The 18,212-nt window shown below is 42.0% G+C and overlaps 1 pseudogene; it reads left to right on the top strand.

Annotated features, from left to right (window-relative positions):
- Positions 1-7,178: 7,178 nt before the first annotated feature.
- LOC109890360 (guanylate cyclase soluble subunit beta-2-like) lies at positions 7,179-17,961 on the top strand (annotated as a pseudogene).
- The last annotated feature ends 251 nt before the right edge of the window (positions 17,962-18,212 follow it).

The raw sequence follows: 18,212 nt of genomic DNA on the forward strand, positions 1-18,212 counted from the left end.
AGAGCCAACACAGATGCCAAACAACAACTCTGTCCTTGTACTCTTAGATTAAGGTGCTGCATTTGACACTGTTGACCATGATGTCCTTCTGGAAAGACTAGAGATGTGGGTTGGCTTCTCCGGTCCAGTTCTAAATTGTTTTAGGACCTATTTAACCAGTCAAGTGTTTCTTGTAACATAACTCAAAGAAAATACATATCACATGTGCTTTCCACATGGTTCGATTTTGGGTCTGGTTGTCACGACTCCCACCGAATGTGGCTCCCCTGCCTGTTCAGGCGGCGCTAGGCAGTCGTCGTCACCGGTCTACTAGCCGCCACCGATCCCTTTTTCCTTTTCTGTTCGTTTGGTCTTATTGGTTGCACCTGTCCCTTATTTTGTTTCCTGATTTATGTCTATTTTAGCCTTTTAGGCCCGCCTATGTTCATGCAGGATTATTTTCTGTCTGTCCGTCTGTCCGTCCGTCTGTCTGTCTGTCTGTCTGTCTGTCTGTGCCCTGTGTTGGGTCGGACTATTTTTCTGTCTGTTTATGGTTATCGCCTATGGTTTTGGGCATTCGTGTGGGAATCCCAATAAAGACGGTTTTCCCCAGTATCCTCTGCTCTCTGCAATTGACTCTGCACCCACCACTCCAGGCGATTGTGACACCGGTACTGTTCAATTTATATATGTTACCCCTTGGCAGCGTTATCAGAAAGCTCAGCATTGATTTCCACTGCTACGCAGACGATACCCAACTTTAGCTCCAAGGATAAATTATTAGACTGTATTAGTGTTTTAAATACTTGGATGGCTCACAACTTCCTCCAGCTAAATCATCATAAGATCAAGGTACTTATTGTTGGAGCCAAAGCACAAAGAGAGAATCTAGCCGCACATTTGAATTCATGGGCAATAAAGATTAAACACCAGGTAAAAAACCTAGGTGTTATTTTAGATTCTGAACTAAATTTCTCATCACACATTTGGAATGTGATCAAAATTCATTTTTACCATCTGAGGAACATTGCCAAGGTGTGTCCATTTCTCTCATAGGCTGATCCAGAGAGATTCATCCACGCTTTTATTACAAGCAGGCTTGACTACTGTAATGCTCTCCTGTCTGGTCTACCCAAAAAAGCCATTGGTCAACTGCAAAACATACAGAATGCTACAGCACGGGTACTGACAAAGACCAGACGGAGAGAACACATTACACCGGTTTTAAGGTCTCTGCACTGGCTGCCTGTGAGTTTTAGAATACATTTTAAGATTCTTCCATTGGTTTTTAAATCAATCCATGGTTGTGCACCCCAATACATGTCAGACATGCTTTTAAGTTATTTACCCAGTAGGTCTCTGGCACTGGCCTTTTAACTATCCCAAATCCTAGGACTAAGATGCATGGAGAGACAGCCTTTAGTTATTATTCCCCCAGCCTCTGGAATAGCCTGCCAGAGAACCTGAGGGGGGGGCAAAACTGTGGACATATTTTAAAATATATATTTTTAGCTTTGCTTTTCCTTAGGGTTCTTTCTAGTTGTTCAGTTGGGTGTCATTATTTTTTTCCTGTAAAGCACATTGCATTGCATTCCATGTCTGAAATGTGCTGTATAAATAAAGATTTGATTTGACCTATTGGTAGATGGGTAAAAAAAATTATTAAAAAGCAGACATAGAATTTCCCTTTGAGTATGGTGAAGTTATTAATTACACTTTGGATGCTGTATCAATACACCCAGTCACTGCAAATATACAGGCCTCCTTTCTAACTCAGTTGCCAGAGAGGAAAGACATTTATTTTATTTTACCTTTATTTTACTAGGCAAGTCAGTTAAGAACAAATTCTTATTTTCAATGACGGCCTAGGAACAGTGCCTGTTCAGGGGCAGAACAACAGATTTGTACCTTGTCAGCTCGGGGATTCAAACTTGCAACCTTTCGGTTACTAGTCCAACGCTCTAACCACTAGTCTACCCTGCCGCCCCAAATCTCTCAGGGATCTAACCATGCTAATGTAACATTAAAATAGTTACAGAGTTTAATGGCAGTGATAGGAGAAAACTGAGAATGGATCAACAACATTGTAGTTACTCTACACTACTAACCTAAATGACAGAATGAAAAGATGGAAGCCATTACAGAATAAAAATATTTAAAAAATGCATCCTGTTTGCAATAAGGCAAAAAAGTACAACTGCAAAAAATGTGGCAAATACATTAACTTTATGTCTTGAATACAAAGCGTTATATTTGTAAATGGCTGTGTAACAATGATCAACAACCAACTTGACAGAGCTTTAAGAATTTAAAAAATAAAATAATGGGCTAATACTGTACAATCCAGGTGTGCAAAGCTATTAGACACTTACCCAGAAAGACTCACAGCTGTAATCACTGCCAAATGTGACTCAGGTGTGAATACTTACGTGAATTAGATATTTCTGTACTTAATTTTCAACACATTTGCAAGAATTTCTAAAAACATGTTTTCACTTTGTCATTATGGGGTTTGGTGTGTAGATGGGTGAGGATTTAAAAAAATATTGAATCATTTTTGAATTCAGGCAACAGACTTTGACAACAGACTTTCAGCACGCTTATAGGGAAGGACACTCAACAAGCACAGCACTTACAGAAATGACTGATGATTGGCTGAGAGAAATTGATGATAAAATGATTGTGGGGGCTGTCTTGTTAGACTTCAGTGCAGCTTTGAGTCTGCTGCTGGAAAAGTGTATGTGTTATGGCTTTACAGCCCCTGCTATAATGTGGATAAGAGTTACTTGTCTAACAGAACACACAGGGTGTTTTTTTTTATGGAAGCCTCTCAAGCATAATCCAGGTAGAATCATGAATTCCCCGGGGTAGCTGTTTAGGCCCCTTGCTTTTTTCAATCTTTACTAATGACATGCCACTGGCTTTGAGTAAGGTCATTGTGTCTATGTATGCAAATGACTCAACACTATACACGTCAGCTACTACAGCAACTGAAATGACTGCAACACTTAACAAAGAGCTGCAGTTAGTTTTGGAATGGGTAACAAGGAATAACTTAGTCCTAAATATTTCTAAAACTAAAAGCATTGTATTTGGGACAAATCATTTACTAAACCCTAAACCTCAACTATGTCTTGTAATGAAGAATGTGGAAATTGAGCAAGTTGGTGACTAAACTGCTTGGAGTAACCCTGGATTGTAAACTGTAAACTCTAAAATGGGGAGAAGTCTGTCCATAATAAAGCACTGCTCTACCTTCTTAACAACACTATCAACAGGGCAGGGCCCACATGCCCTAGTTGTGTCGCACCTAGACTACTGTTCAGTAGTGTGGCCAGGTGCCACCAAGAGGGAAAATGACAGTTGGCTCAAAACAGGGCAGCAGGGCTGGCCTTTTAAAGTTCAGCAGCTAATGGAGATCCCTAATGAATAGAAATACAACCAAATGTGAAATAAGTCAAGGGCTATGAATAGTTTCTGAAGGTACTGTATGTTGTGCCCATATGAATGGTAGTAATCATTGAATAGTCGAGACTTGTTTTCTGGTGACAACAGCTACTTTCAAATGAAATAAAACATAATATTTTAGCAAAATATGGTGTTCTGTTTCTAAGAAAAATGACTGAACATAAATGTACAACTAAATTTGACTCTCGTAAGTGCTTCCTTATAAACCTGGATCTGAGGGCAGTTATGGTAACTAACATCTACAGTATTTTCATAGACCTAGATAGATATTTAGGTCTATGAAATATCTATCTTCACTATCTGGAATGGACCTATATTGAATGGAAAGGAATAATGATAAGAAACAATTACAGGCCTATTCTATCCCTATTGGTTAATAACATCAACACAGAATAGAGTACAGGATTCATTCCATGCCATCCTGTTACAGTGTTCCAGTGATGGTGAATGTTAAAACACTGCACATTTAGTCAATAAATGAACATTCTTCAATCAAACAAATGCAATAAGCAATAGGCCTATAGGGCTATTTAATTCACAGGAAGGGTTGAACAGGATATCAAGCACAGGTTATTGTCATTTTTGTTTGTACCTTTTACACCTTTTTCTCCACATTTTCGTGAAATCCAATTGGTACTTACAGTCTTGTCGCATCGCTACAACTCCCGTACCGACTCCAGAGAGGCGAAGGTCGATAGTCATGCGTCCTCCGAAACACGACACTGACAAGCCACACTGCTACTTGACACACTGCTCACCGAAAGCCAGCCCCACCATTGTGTCGGAGGAAACACCGTACAACTGGCGACCGTGTCAGCGAAAAAGCACAGGTTATGAAGGATAGTGAAATGACATACAAAATAAACAACATTGTTCCATAAGCCACTGTTAAATATGTCCATGGAGAATGAAGAGGCAAGCTTTACACTATATCGTTTTTCGTGCGACTCTGCGAGAGGCTTGGAGATGAAGTCTGACAGGGTAGCAGTGTCCGTCCGGCTCCTGATGACTTCCCTCTCCCTGTTGATCCAAACAGCTCTGTAGAATTGGGTGATGCCATATTCCTCACTAATTGGTCTCCTGAGACCAGTCCATTTTCTTGATGACCCGATCTCTGTTTCACCGCCTCTTTCACTGTATGGTTTTCCATATTTTCCCTGCCATCAACCTCGATGTTGGCGCATTTGGAGAGATGAGGGTAGAAACTACCCCGGTCTGATGTTGGCTCTGATAGGGACGCGTGAGGAGGAGTGAGTTCTCTCGCCAAGTCTTCATGGTGATCCATGGCCCAGAGTGCGCTTTCACACAACATCCCTGTGTAGAACAAGACAGTAAATATAGTATGCGTTTATACTGTATGTTCTGCTGTAGTTGAAGTGTTACTCGAATTACAACTGAAAAGCCTCCATGCTCTAAACTGTATTTTTCGCTGTGTTTTAGTATCTCTACCTTATCAGTTACACCATTGTCATTTCATTGCCCTCCATGTGAAATGACTCACGCTGATTACAAAACCCATATAACACAAACAGCGTTGAGAATGGCTGTGATTTGTTGTCGATCGTAAAAACTCAGTATTTAAATAAACGTTTAAGGTCTTACCTGCTTCTCCTTTGGCAATGCTGCACTTGATTCAGCTGTAGGCTATTGGTTCTTCTCTTCCTGGAGTTACACTAGAGATGGTCTGGGAATGATTTCTCTGCTGTCTCTGGTTATACACCGCGCATAAGCACTTTACCGATGGAGGGGATTTCTTTTGGAAAAGTACATCAATTAAAGATTAACAGAAAATACTGCCAACTGTTATGATCATTGCAAAATAAAAATTGCTGTGATGTAATGTCAGAGCAATTTTAAGTTCGTTAAAAAAAGTAGTTCACGTGTTGATTCACTCCAAATCAATGTTTGTTTGATTCCAAATCATCTTAACATTTGATCCTCCTTGAGGGGTCTGAAAATTTCCGCCAAACTGAACATGAACGTAACTTTTTTTACAACAATGATCAAAGTAACTTTTCGTCAGTTCACACTTTATTTTAGGGAGCCATTTGTTTTTTGAAAGCATGCCAGGATGTATCAGTTTTTACAATTTTGTGTCTAGTTTTGGCTTGTATTGTGTTACACGTAATATGTTGTGACACTGGTAAAACATTTATTGGGAAAGTGGGAAAGCATAGGCAGCGCAATCATAATTGTTTCTTTTTTCTTTCAGATAAGACAGACGTCTACTGTTTATGGTTTTTGCAGACTATGTCAAGTAATCATTTATTAGAAAAATAAAATAGCTTCCTTTTGCATCCAAAGACTGAAATGCGTTATTTACTTCAAATAGACCAAATTTCAAAGAGGCTGTTAACCCTTAATCTCACATGCAGCCTGCAACATTGACCTGGACACTATTTCAGGACCATGGACAAGGACTTCCAACCAATAACAGTTCAGGCAGCTGTGTGTGTTCTATACTACTGATATACAGACCTACAAAACATTAGGAACACATTCCTACTATTGAGTTGCACCCCCTTTTGCCTTCAGAACAGCCTCAATTTGTCGGGGTATGGACTCTACAAGGTGTCGAAAGCGTTCTACAGGGATGCTGGTCCATGTTGACTCCATACTTCCCACAGTAGTGTTAAATTGGCTGGATGTCCTTCTGGGAGTGGACCATTCTTGATACAGATGGTAAACAGTTGAGTGTGAAAAACCCAGCAGCGTTACAGTTCTTGACACAAACAGGTGTGCCTGGCACCTACTACCATCTCCCGTTCAAAGGCACTTAAATCTTTTGTATTGCCCATTCAGCCTCTGAATGGCACACATGCACAATCCATGTCTCAATTATCTCCAGGCTTAAAAACCCTTCTTTAACTTGTCTCCTCCCCTTCATCTACACTGATTGAAGTGGATTTAACAGATGACATCAATAAAAGAACATAGCTTTCACCTGGATTCACTTGATCATTTTATGTAATGTTTTGTACACTCAGTGTATATTGTATCCACAGGAGATTGGTGGCACCTTAATTGGGGAAGACAGGCTCGTGGTAATTGCTGGAGCAGAATAGGCAGAATGGTATAAAATACATTAAACGTGTGGTTTCTATGTGTTTGATGCCATTCCATTCACTCCGTTCCAGACATTATTATGAGCCGTCCTCCCCTCAGCAGCCTCCACTGATTTTATCAACTACCAAGAGAAAGAATACACATTGCGAAAAATAAAATAATTGGAAAAATTGAAGACAGGATTCATGCAACAAGAAGATGGGACTGGATGCCCTGCAATGTCTAATTCTCACCATATGGTGGCAGAATAATTCCATTGTGTGTGTGCGTGAGTGAGTGAGGAGTTAGGGGTTCTGTACATAGAGAGTACAAACCAGGAGGACGAGGACAGAGAGATACCAGAGAGATGGTGAGTACCAAGATGTCTGTTTGTTGATTTTAACATCAAGTCATTCTAGTCATTCTAACCCATTCTTGCTTTTGACAACTATGATATCTCATATCGCTCTCTTCTTCTTCGCTGTTTGTGTTTGCAGTACGGATTCATAAAAACCTGTCTGAAATCTCTGGTCATTGAGAAATTTGGTGAAAAAACATGGGAGAAACTGAGGTCTGGTGTTTTGTGTACTAAGTAAATGTTGATGTAAATTTGAAAGGATTCAGGACATGAGTATGCCAATTCTCTCTATCTCTTCAGGACCCTGGCAGAGGTCCAGGACACGTTCATGACTTATGAGATATACGATGATGTCATTACTCTGCGTCTTGTGCAGGAGGCATGTACTATGCTGGGTAAGTACCCGTCTCTACGCTCTTTACAATTCTATAACGGTGTTTCATCTTGAACCAGAAACACAGGTCAGTGTTTTTGATACCCTTATATCAGTGGTTAGGATTGTCTACCTCCTTGGGGGAGGGGGTGTGTAAGGCCAGGTGTTAACAACGTCCCTGCTGAGGCCTTCCAGGTGTGGCACAGGTGACCCAAGTGTGTTCCAGGTGTCCTGTACCTGAGGGGTCACCCCAGAGCCTGTGGACATGACACGGTGTCAGGGTTAGAATTATGTGACAGTCCACAATCCCAAACTAAGGGGAGAGATAGGCACCATTTAGTTTGACAGTTGGTGATGATATAGTGATGACAATAATGATGATGTGGTGGTGTTGTAGCCACAGACATGCTTTCTGAGGTGGTGCTGAAGCTTTTCGGGGAGTACTACTTCAGCTTCTGTAAGATGGCAGGGTACGACACGATGCTGCGTACGCTAGGGGGGAACCTGGAGGCCCTTCACAGCTACCTGGCTCTCTCCTACCAGGTGACCTTCTCTTTACGGCCTCTACAATCTACAATGGATAATCTATTATCAATCCATTAGAGCCCAAATTTAAAATTTAAAAAGATTATGTATGCAATAAATATCCTTCTTCCAGGAGATGAACGCTCCCTCGTTCCGTGTGGAGAAGAACGATGATGGAAGGATGTTGCTTCATTACTACACGGACAGGAAAGGCCTATATCATATTGTGCCAGGTACGGTAATCATCCATACCTAAAGTGTACCTTTAATCTAAGGAGGTTCTCTCTTTTCTCTCTGTGCAGGCATCGTTGAGGCGCTGGCCAAAGACTTCTTTGACAGCGAAGTGAGCATGACCATCCTTAACCAATCAGAGGAGGACGAGCGAACAGGGAAGAAAGAACATGTGGTCTTCCTGGTCTCTCAGAGGAGCCGAGGGTCAACGAGGGATTTCCGGCCCTAAAGAGAGATCAAGGAGGTAACCAAGGAGGATGAGGAGATTGATAGGAGGGTTGAGACGTTTATTTTTCATTTAAATTTGTCATGATTCAAAACAAGAGTCAAGTAGCAGTGTTGAAGTATTATATGTTTATAATTGAATGAAAGTAGAATGAGGTCAAGAGGGTTAAATAATAAGAGCACAGTAGTCTACACCCAGCAGACACTGTGGCCTCCAGGGGTTCAGTGTGAGATCTCTGGTGTGATCCCTGCCCCACTCATTCACACCCTGCTACCCAGATAAGCTGTGGATGGAGGAACAAGCATTCTGCAATGCCTTCCCTTTCCACATTGTCTTTGATAAACAGGTAAGGCAACTTGTATATTTCTAAGTTTATGCAAAGTAATAATTAAGCAGCTATTACTCCTATTGGTACATTGTTACCAGTACTCTTCTCTATGTGTGCCCAGCTCAAGGTGAAGCAGACTGGGATTAACATCCAGAAGTTTGTCCCTGGGCTGCAGACGATGGACAGCCGTCTGGATGAGTACTTCAGCATTGTCCATCCACAGGTGACCTTCAACATCGAGAGCATCAGGATGTTCATCAACAGCCAGTTTGTCCTGAAGACCAGACGGGAGATGGTGCCCCTGGCTTCTCAGCATCAGTCCATGCTCAAACTCAGAGGTTCAGTCAAACTCCCCTTCTCTGATCCGATGTCTGATTGTGCAGGTTGGCTCTGCATTGTGTCCATGGTATGACTGAATAACTCCCCTGTACCCAGGTCAGATGGTGTGGATGGAGTCTCTGGGCTGTATGGTGTGCCTGTGCTCTCCGAAGCTGCGCAGCCTGCAGGAGTTGGAGGAGAGGGGTCTGCACATCTCCGACATCGCCCAGCACGACACCACCCGGGACCTCATCCTGCTTAACCAACAGCGTCTGGCCGAGATGGAGCTGTCCAATCAGCTGGAGCGCAAAAAGGCACATACATCTCTCCTTCTTTGTCCGTTTCTCATCTCACTGTTTTCTCATCCTCTTTGTCTATCATTTTGTAATTTCATAGGAGGAGCTGAGGATCACCTTGAGGGGGAGAAGAAGAAGACGGAGACTCTGCTCTACGCCATGTTGCCTCGCCACGTAGCCAACCAGCTGAAGGAGGGCAAGAGGGTGAAAGCAGGTACGATGGCAATGTCTGCCTAATTCTATATCTACCTGGTCCTCCAGACAGGGCCAGCATATCTGCGGCCTTTTTATTTTGTTCTACTCTTCAAATGAGCTAGAAGACCTGTGTAATGAAAAGTGTGGCCGTTACAAACATGTCTATGTGTGGCGTGCGTGTACCAGATTCGGGTGGGTCTGCACACAGGTCCAGTGCTGGCTGGTGTGGTAGGGGACAAGATGCCTCGATACTGCCTGTTTGGAGATACGGTCAACACTTCCTCCCACATGGAGAGTCACGGAGTGCCTGACCACATACACCTCAGCCCCTTCACATACAGGTAGTGCCAACATGGCTCCCATTCAGATTTGCCAATAAAGTTGTCCGAATAACTTAGTTATTGGTTCTGATTCTCTCTAACTATACCTACAGTGCCTTGCGAAAGTATTCGGCCCCCTTGAACTTTGCGACCTTTTGCCACATTTCAGGCTTCAAACATAAAGATATAAAACTGTATTTTTTTGTTTAGAATCAACAGCAAGTGGGACACAATCATGAAGTGGAACGACATTTATTGGATATTTCAAACTATTTTAACAAATCAAAAGCTGAAAAATTGGGCGTGCAAAATTATTCAGCCCCCTTTACTTTCAGTGCAGCAAACTCTCTCCAGAAGTTCAGTGAGGATCTCTGAATGATCCAATGTTGACCTAAATGACTAATGATGATAAATACAATCCACCTGTGTGTAATCAAGTCTCCGTATAAATGCACCTGCACTGTGATAGTCTCAGAGGTCCGTTAAAAGCGCAGAGAGCATCATGAAGAACAAGGAACACACCAGGCAGGTCCGAGATACTGTTGTGAAGAAGTTTAAAGCCGGATTTGGATACAAAAAGATTTCCCAAGCTTTAAACATCCCAAGGAGCACTGTGCAAGCGATAATATTGAAATGGAAGGAGTATCAGACCACTGCAAATCTACCAAGACCTGGCCGTCCCTCTAAACTTTCAGCTCATACAAGGAGAAGACTGATCGGAGATGCAGCCAAGAGGCCCGTGAACACTCTTGATGAACTGTAGAGATCTACAGCTGAGGTGGGAGACTCTGTCCATAGGACAACAATCAGTCGTATATTGCACAAATCTGGCCTTTATGGAAGAGTGGCAAGAAGAAAGCCATTTCTTAAAGATATCCATAAAAAGTGTTGTTTAAAGTTTGCCACAAGCCACCTGGGAGACACACCAAACATGTGGAAGAAGGTGCTCTGGTCAGATGAAACCAAAATTGAACTTTTTGGCAACAATGCAAAATGTTATGTTTGGCGTAAAAGCAACACAGCTCATCACCCTGAACACACCATCCCCACTGTCAAACATGGTGGTGGCAGCATCATGGTTTGGGCCTGCTTTTCTTCAGCAGGGACAGGGAAGATGGTTAAAATTGATGGGAAGATGGATGGAGCCAAATACAGGACCATTCTGGAAGAAAACCTGATGGAGTCTGCAAAAGACCTGAGACTGGGACGGAGATTTGTCTTCCAACAAGACAATGATCCAAAACATAAAGCAAAATCTACAATGGAATGGTTCAAAAATAAACATATCCAGGTGTTAGAATGGCCAAGTCAAAGTCCAGACCTGAATCCAATCGAGAATCTGTGCAAAGAACTGAAAACTGCTGTTCACAAATGCTCTCCATCCAACCTCACTGAGCTCGAGCTGTTTTGCAAGGAGGAATGGGAAAAAAATTCAGTCTCTCGATGTGCAAAACTGATAAAGACATACCCCAAGCGACTTACAGCTGTAATCGCAGCAAAAGGTGGCGCTACAAAGTATTAACTTAAGGGCGCTGACTAATTTTGCACGCCCAATTTTTCAGTTTTTGATTTGTTAAAAAAGTTTGAAATATCCAATAAATGTCGTTCCACTTCATGATTGTGTCCCACTTGTTGTTGATTCTTCACGCTGGAAGATAAGGGCTTTGACATCCTGGAAAGAGGAGAGATCCAGGTGAAGGGGAAAGGCCTGATGACCACCAACTTCCTGCTGCAGAACCTGTGTGTGTCTGAGGACACCATCATGGCCAGAGGGACAGGAGAGCCCTGCGTGTACAGAGACAACCCGCAGGGGGCGGGAGAGAGCGAGAGAGATGAGGCAATTTGGGTTTGTTCGAATTGCTAGCTAGTAGGGAGGGAAAAAAAGGTTATTAAACAGCAAAATGTGTTTATTATTGGACAAGTTATACAGCCTTCATTACATATCAGAAGATATGAAAGATACATTTTCATATGATACAGCCAGATAAAGGAGTCTTTCTTGTCCCATTTAGACACAGAAGAACCAGACAGTGTGAGAAAGGAAGAAACGAATGGCCAAACCATGGCATCTGCTTCTTCTTCCAGTGACCTCACCAACGAAGACACCTTTTCTGGGAGACACTACACCTTTTCAAAAGGGCCACCTCAACGACGTGAACTCACGATTCTGCCAACTGCTCTAAGTATGTGGAGTTGGACTCCATTTGGAAGCACATCATTTGAAAATCTGAGACCATTTAGGAAATGAAATGTTGAACTCCACAAAGGTATGCTAGTTCTGACAGTTTCCAAAGAATCAACAATGTTTCTACACATGCTTACTAACCCACTGGGCACAGATGTCAATTCAATGTCTATTCAATGCTGGTTCAATGTAATTTCATTGAAATGACGTGGAAACAACGTTGATTAAACTACTGTGTGCCCAGTGGGAAGTTTTATAAATAATGTAGACAAAAAGTGATAAGTCGGTATCTCAGATTTTTGTTGATGATCCAATGGTCTCCACGTTGATTCAACATTGTAACCACATTGACAAAATGATGTTTAGATATTCTAAACAGGTTGATTCAATCTGTGGGAGACTCCTGGGTGAGCTCTGTGTTGTTGTCGTGACTGCCACCTTCTAGGGGACACCTGGGGTTGGCATGGGGTGGGGACACCTGGGGTTGCCATGGGGTGGGGACACCCTGTCAGTGCATCATTGCCTTTCCCTCATTAGCACTTTCCTGGGCTTTCAAATGAGTGTAAATTAAATAAGAGACGAGGAAAGGTAGCAGCCATTATAGAAAAGACTAGCTTCACGTGCAGCTGCTGTCAACACCAGAACTCTGCCATAGCTAATACATGCCCCCCAGGCTTGTATTCGATAGCAGAAAGATAGCAGAGAGACGGATCTATTGAATAGAGATGCTGTAGTTTTGAGCTCCCGAGTGGCACAGCGGTCTAAGGCACTGCATCTCAGTGCAAAAGGTCACTACAGTCCCTGGTTCAATTCCAAGCTGTATCAAATCCGGCCGTGATTGGGAGTCCCATGGGGCCGTGCACAGTTGGCCCAGCATCGATCGGGTTTAGCCGGGGTCGGCCGTCATTGTAAATAAGAATTTGTTCTTAACTGGCTTGCCTAGTTAAATAAAGGTTACTTTTATTTATTTTAATAGTTTGGGGTCTGCTAGACAACAGCAAGGAATGTCTCCTTTCTCTCCTCTCAGCCTTTCCAGATGCCATGAGTACACAGTAACTGTAATCTGCATAAGGAGGTGTTGATGTGTGATCTTATAAAGCCTAAACCTTGTATAGTTGGGATGTTCTTCGATGTGTTTACTTTAGGTCTTATGCCTCATTTTCCAACTCCCTGTGGCCCTTTTCGCTGACTAAAGTAAACAGTTAACAGTTGGGAAAAAAGTTAATGTGGTGTGTGTGTATGTTGGGAAAGTGGCTGTCATTAACATTTAATTACCACAAATACCAGCGATAGCACAACAATTGACGCATGAGTGGGAGAAGTGGAAACTCTTGTGACTAAAGCGCACCTAGGTGCAATCGCGCTATAGGCAGCGACACAGAGAGGAGCCCAAATGGAGACAGCAACGTTGCAGTACTGTCCCATGGAGCACCAAACAGAGGCACTGAAGTTGCTACAGAAAGTGCGCTCTCACCAAATAGCGATCAGTAGGGCCAGTTAACTTGGAATAGAAAAACAAGTGACAACCAACCAAGATTCGTCAGCAGCGGCCCGCACAATAGCAGAAAAGGCGCGTGAATGTGTCATTACGCAGCTAATCGATATTCTAACCCAAATACTCACATTCGACGAAGAAATCAGTCATAGTTCGTTTCAGGATCTGAGGATATTTCTGCGTCCTAAAGTGAGTGTTTTATCACTTATATGAAGTTCTAATTTCTTGGTGAGTGATGGTGTGCATCTGCTGGTTTTCATAATTTGACAAAAATGTTTGATATCTTTCTATTTGGTTGATAGGCTAGAGATGAGAATAAACATGATTATGAATGAGAAAACAATATTGTATGGTATATGGACATCAAAATATGTTGTATGTGTTTTTAAAAAACACTGCATTTGTTATGACTGACTCATGTTGGCTCGACCTAAAAGCTTCCCAGTCGAAACAGTTCACCGATATATAACGAAGACGTTTTTGTGACGTTTTGGTCTTTTTTTCGTGAAGGGTATAATTGCAGACCGCAATTAGGGGCGTTTTCTGATATAGGTGTGTCTTGATATCAAGTTACACCAATTGATGCTAGCCATTGGTCTGTGGCCGTTTATTTTATGTCGGGACAACAGTTGTTGACAACTGTAGCATTGTAGCTAAGCCTAACCCTTTTCCTAACTTTAACTGTTAATTATCCTAACCTGACACGTACGTTATCCTAACCTTTATTTTTTGTATTGTAAAGCAATTCAAAATGTAAAATATAGAAAGAACAAACAGAGTGTACAAACAACATTCCTTGTCTGCTCTTGAGTTTCTAAACGGTCGTCACTAGTTACCACAGCCACAAAGTCATAAGGCTTCCTATTTCTACAATTTCTACAACTGTAACTTAAAGCGGGTACAGCCTCAGTGTTGACAGTAAACTTGAGCTGGAAGTTGAAATTTGCTCAGTGGCAAAAACGTTTTGAGGAAACAATGCTTCTATTTATGTGGATTAGTCCACCTTAGTTATCTTAAACTACGATATAAACAAATCATCTGTAGCAAGTGCCCATCAGTCTAGTCTAACTATTTTTCATGCACATTTTTTCACTTGAGAAATACTGCACCAAACATCTAGATGTAAATAGACGTTAAAAAAATGTCAATTTTTTACAGATTTCTTGATTTTATCTGAATTAATTTAAGCTATTTTGAGGAACTGTACTGGCTATGTTGTTGCTATGATGACACGACAAACCAAAAGTAATATTGCCGCTTTTTCAAACAAAGGTCTTCGGGAGTATGCGAGCAGAGATGTTCACCTACCTGAGTTCTGCTAGGAGCAAACCAAACCTATGTATGCGGACGCCTCTACCAAATATGTTTCATAACTAACGCAAGATCGACCAGAGCCTGTCGTTTCCAATGGGAGCAAATAAATCATAGTGGGCAAAACAAGCAAGGAGGTGAACAGAGCCAAGCACGACCTAGTGAGAACCTATTGGCTCAATCTAGCATTTATTTGCATATTTCCTTTAGAGAACACCTACTCTGTCAAATGCGCGTGTGCAAGAACTCAAGTTTCCCTTGCACTCCTAAACAACACAATTTTTAAAACTTTGGCAAAGAGTAAAGTCTACAAAACTCAGTCCACTCTGTTTTTTACAGATTTTAGTTTTGGAAACTGTATGGAGATTTGGTTTCATCAATGAGAAAATGTGCAGAACGTCGGCCAAAATCCATCTCGCTCCATCTTCTCCCACTGCCGGGCCACTGGGTTTCCGCTCATCACCATATTTGGTAGTGAGTGGAAACGCCAACTTGATACTTCACATTTATACATCCGGTGAAATATCTGTCTCATTGTTCTATCTGTGCCTCTACTCTCTCCACCTAGGTAAGCATAGAGCTGAGGAACATCTGTGTGCGCATGGCATTGAGGGACTCTGACTGTCAGAAGACCTGGGACCTTAGAGATCTGCAGGACTGTTTAAAAGCCATGGTGGACAGTCAGGTGTCTTCTCTCATCAACATGAACCATCCCGTGGCCATTCAGACATCATGCACGCTTGAAGAGATATGTCTGAGTTCCCTGAAATCTGAATAGCTAATATCTCACTTTACCTAATCTCAGGGTTGATAGCCTATTGTTTACTTGAATGTACTTTTTAAATAATTTATTTGATTTAAAATTATTGGAGGTGTAACTACAGTGCCTTGCGAAAGTATTCGGCCCCCTTGAACTTTGCGACCTTTTGCCACATTTCAGGCTTCAAACATAAAGATATAAAACTGTATTTTTTTGTGAAGAATCAACAACAAGTGGGACACAATCATGAAGTGGAACGACATTTATTGGATATTTCAAACTTTTTTAACAAATCAAAAACTGAAAAATTGGGGCGTGCAAAATTATTCAGCCCCCTTAAGTTAATACTTTGTAGCGCCACCTTTTGCTGCGATTACAGCTGTAAGTCGCTTGGGGTATGTCTCTATCAGTTTTGCACATCGAGAGACTGACATTTTTTCCCATTCCTCCTTGCAAAACAGCTCGAGCTCAGTGAGGTTGGATGGAGAGCATTTGTGAACAACAGTTTTCAGTTCTTTCCACAGATTCTCGATTGGATTCAGGTCTGGACTTTGACTTGGCCATTCTAACACCTGGATATGTTTATTTTTGAACCATTCCATTGTAGATTTTGCTTTATGTTTTGGATCATTGTCTTGTTGGAAGACCAATCTCCGTCCCAGTCTCAGGTCTTTTGCAGACTCCATCAGGTTTTCTTCCAGAATGGTCCTGTATTTGGCTCCATCCATCTTCCCATCAATTTTAACCATCTTCCCTGTCCCTGCTGAAGAAAAGCAGGCCCAAACCATGATGCTGCCACCACCATGTTTGACAGTGGGGATGGTGTGTTCAGGGTGATGAGCTGTGTTGCTTTTACGCCAAACATAACGTTTTGCATTGTTGCCAAAAAGTTCCATTTTGGTTTCATCTGACCAGAGCACCTTCTTCCACATGTTTGGTGTGTCTCCCAGGTGGCTTGTGGCAAACTTTAAACAACACTTTTTATGGATATCTTTAAGAAATGGCTTTCTTCTTGCCACTCTTCCATAAAGGCCAGATTTGTGCAATATACGACTGATTGTTGTCCTATGGACAGAGTCTCCCACCTCAGCTGTAGATCTCTACAGTTCATCAAGAGTGTTCACGGGCCTCTTGGCTGCATCTCTGATCAGTCTTCTCCTTGTATGAGCTGAAAGTTTAGAGGGACGGCCAGGTCTTGGTAGATTTGCAGTGGTCTGATACTCCTTCCATTTCAATATTATCGCTTGCACAGTGCTCCTTGGGATGTTTAAAGCTTGGGAAATCTTTTTGTATCCAAATCCGGCTTTAAACTTCTTCACAACAGTATCTCGGACCTGCCTGGTGTGTTCCTTGTTCTTCATGATGCTCTCTGCGCTTTTAACGGACCTCTGAGACTATCACAGTGCAGGTGCATTTATACGGAGACTTGATTACACACAGGTGGATTGTATTTATCATCATTAGTCATTTAGGTCAACATTGGATCATTCAGAGATCCTCACTGAACTTCTGGAGAGAGTTTGCTGCACTGAAAGTAAAGGGGGCTGAATAATTTTGCACGCCCAATTTTTCAGCTTTTGATTTGTTAAAATAGTTTGAAATATCCAATAAATGTCGTTCCACTTCATGATTGTGTCCCACTTGCTGTTGATTCTTCACAAAAAAAATACAGTTTTATATCTTTATGTTTGAAGCCTGAAATGTGGCAAAAGGTCGCAAAGTTCAAGGGGGCCGAATACTTTCGCAAGGCACTGTATGTAGGCCTACATTGTAAAAAGGAATGTTAGAAGAAATGATACTTGGACAAAAATGTGTGTTATGCAAAGTGTTTTATACAAATCCTTAAAGGCCTGAAGTTTCTGTCAGTTTGAAAAACCTACCAGGAATTCCAGATCCCAACAGTTGTGTACTGTAGACCTGCCCATGGTGGGTTGGCCTTTCCAAAGTATAATTATGTTTCATTGGGTAATAAACATTGATTGAATCTTTGTATGAAGTTGTTACTTCACAATTTCGTGGATATATGTTTAGATCTGACCTTATACAAGGCGTGACTAAAACGGCTATGTGGATGGATGAGAAGGATGGACATGCCAGCACACTACAGGGTGGATCCAAGCTGCTGTCACCAGATGGCGCTATTTATCAAGGAAGTAGTTCTCAGTATTTTGTGCTAGCCCAGCACTGAAGTACCTGATTCAACTCATTTACTGTACATAAAGCCCTATAGCCCTTGTTTAGACTCTGTGGATCCCAGGACCAGGATTGAAGATCACTGCTCTTAAGAAATAGTGGTTCTTAAAAGGCTACAAGTTGTGAAAATGTTTTATAGTTAGACAGATTTTTTTTATAGTACTACATACTCCTACTGTAGCTAGATACTGCATTAAAGTAAGTTAGTCGACAGCCCTATCAAATATAGTTGTGAACGCGAGTTCTAATACCTGGTCGGCCGTTCATGGGTGGACTCCATTACACGGGCACATACAGAACTCTAAGCTTGTGACACATCCTGTTCTCAGGGTCTCAGACGGTCCTAGACAACTGAGTCAGGAGTCAGGGCTCGGGTCAGGGCCGACCATGTGGTGCGTGGGTGTCTAGAGCAGTCTGCAGTCTGGCTTTAGAGGTTGTCACAGGATGTATGGACCCCCATCCCACTCGTTCCACTCTAGCATGTCTCCATTGTTTCCTAGGAGTTCTAGATAAAGTGCAAGATGATTCATTCAATAATGAATTAGTCCATTGAGTCATTGTCTGTAATCTGAATTTCATTTATTACCAGTTGTGGCTAATTGAAGA

The sequence above is a fragment of the Oncorhynchus kisutch genome, linkage group LG5 (assembly GCF_002021735.2).
Source record: "Oncorhynchus kisutch isolate 150728-3 linkage group LG5, Okis_V2, whole genome shotgun sequence".
In the NCBI taxonomy this organism is placed as follows: domain Eukaryota; kingdom Metazoa; phylum Chordata; class Actinopteri; order Salmoniformes; family Salmonidae; genus Oncorhynchus; species Oncorhynchus kisutch.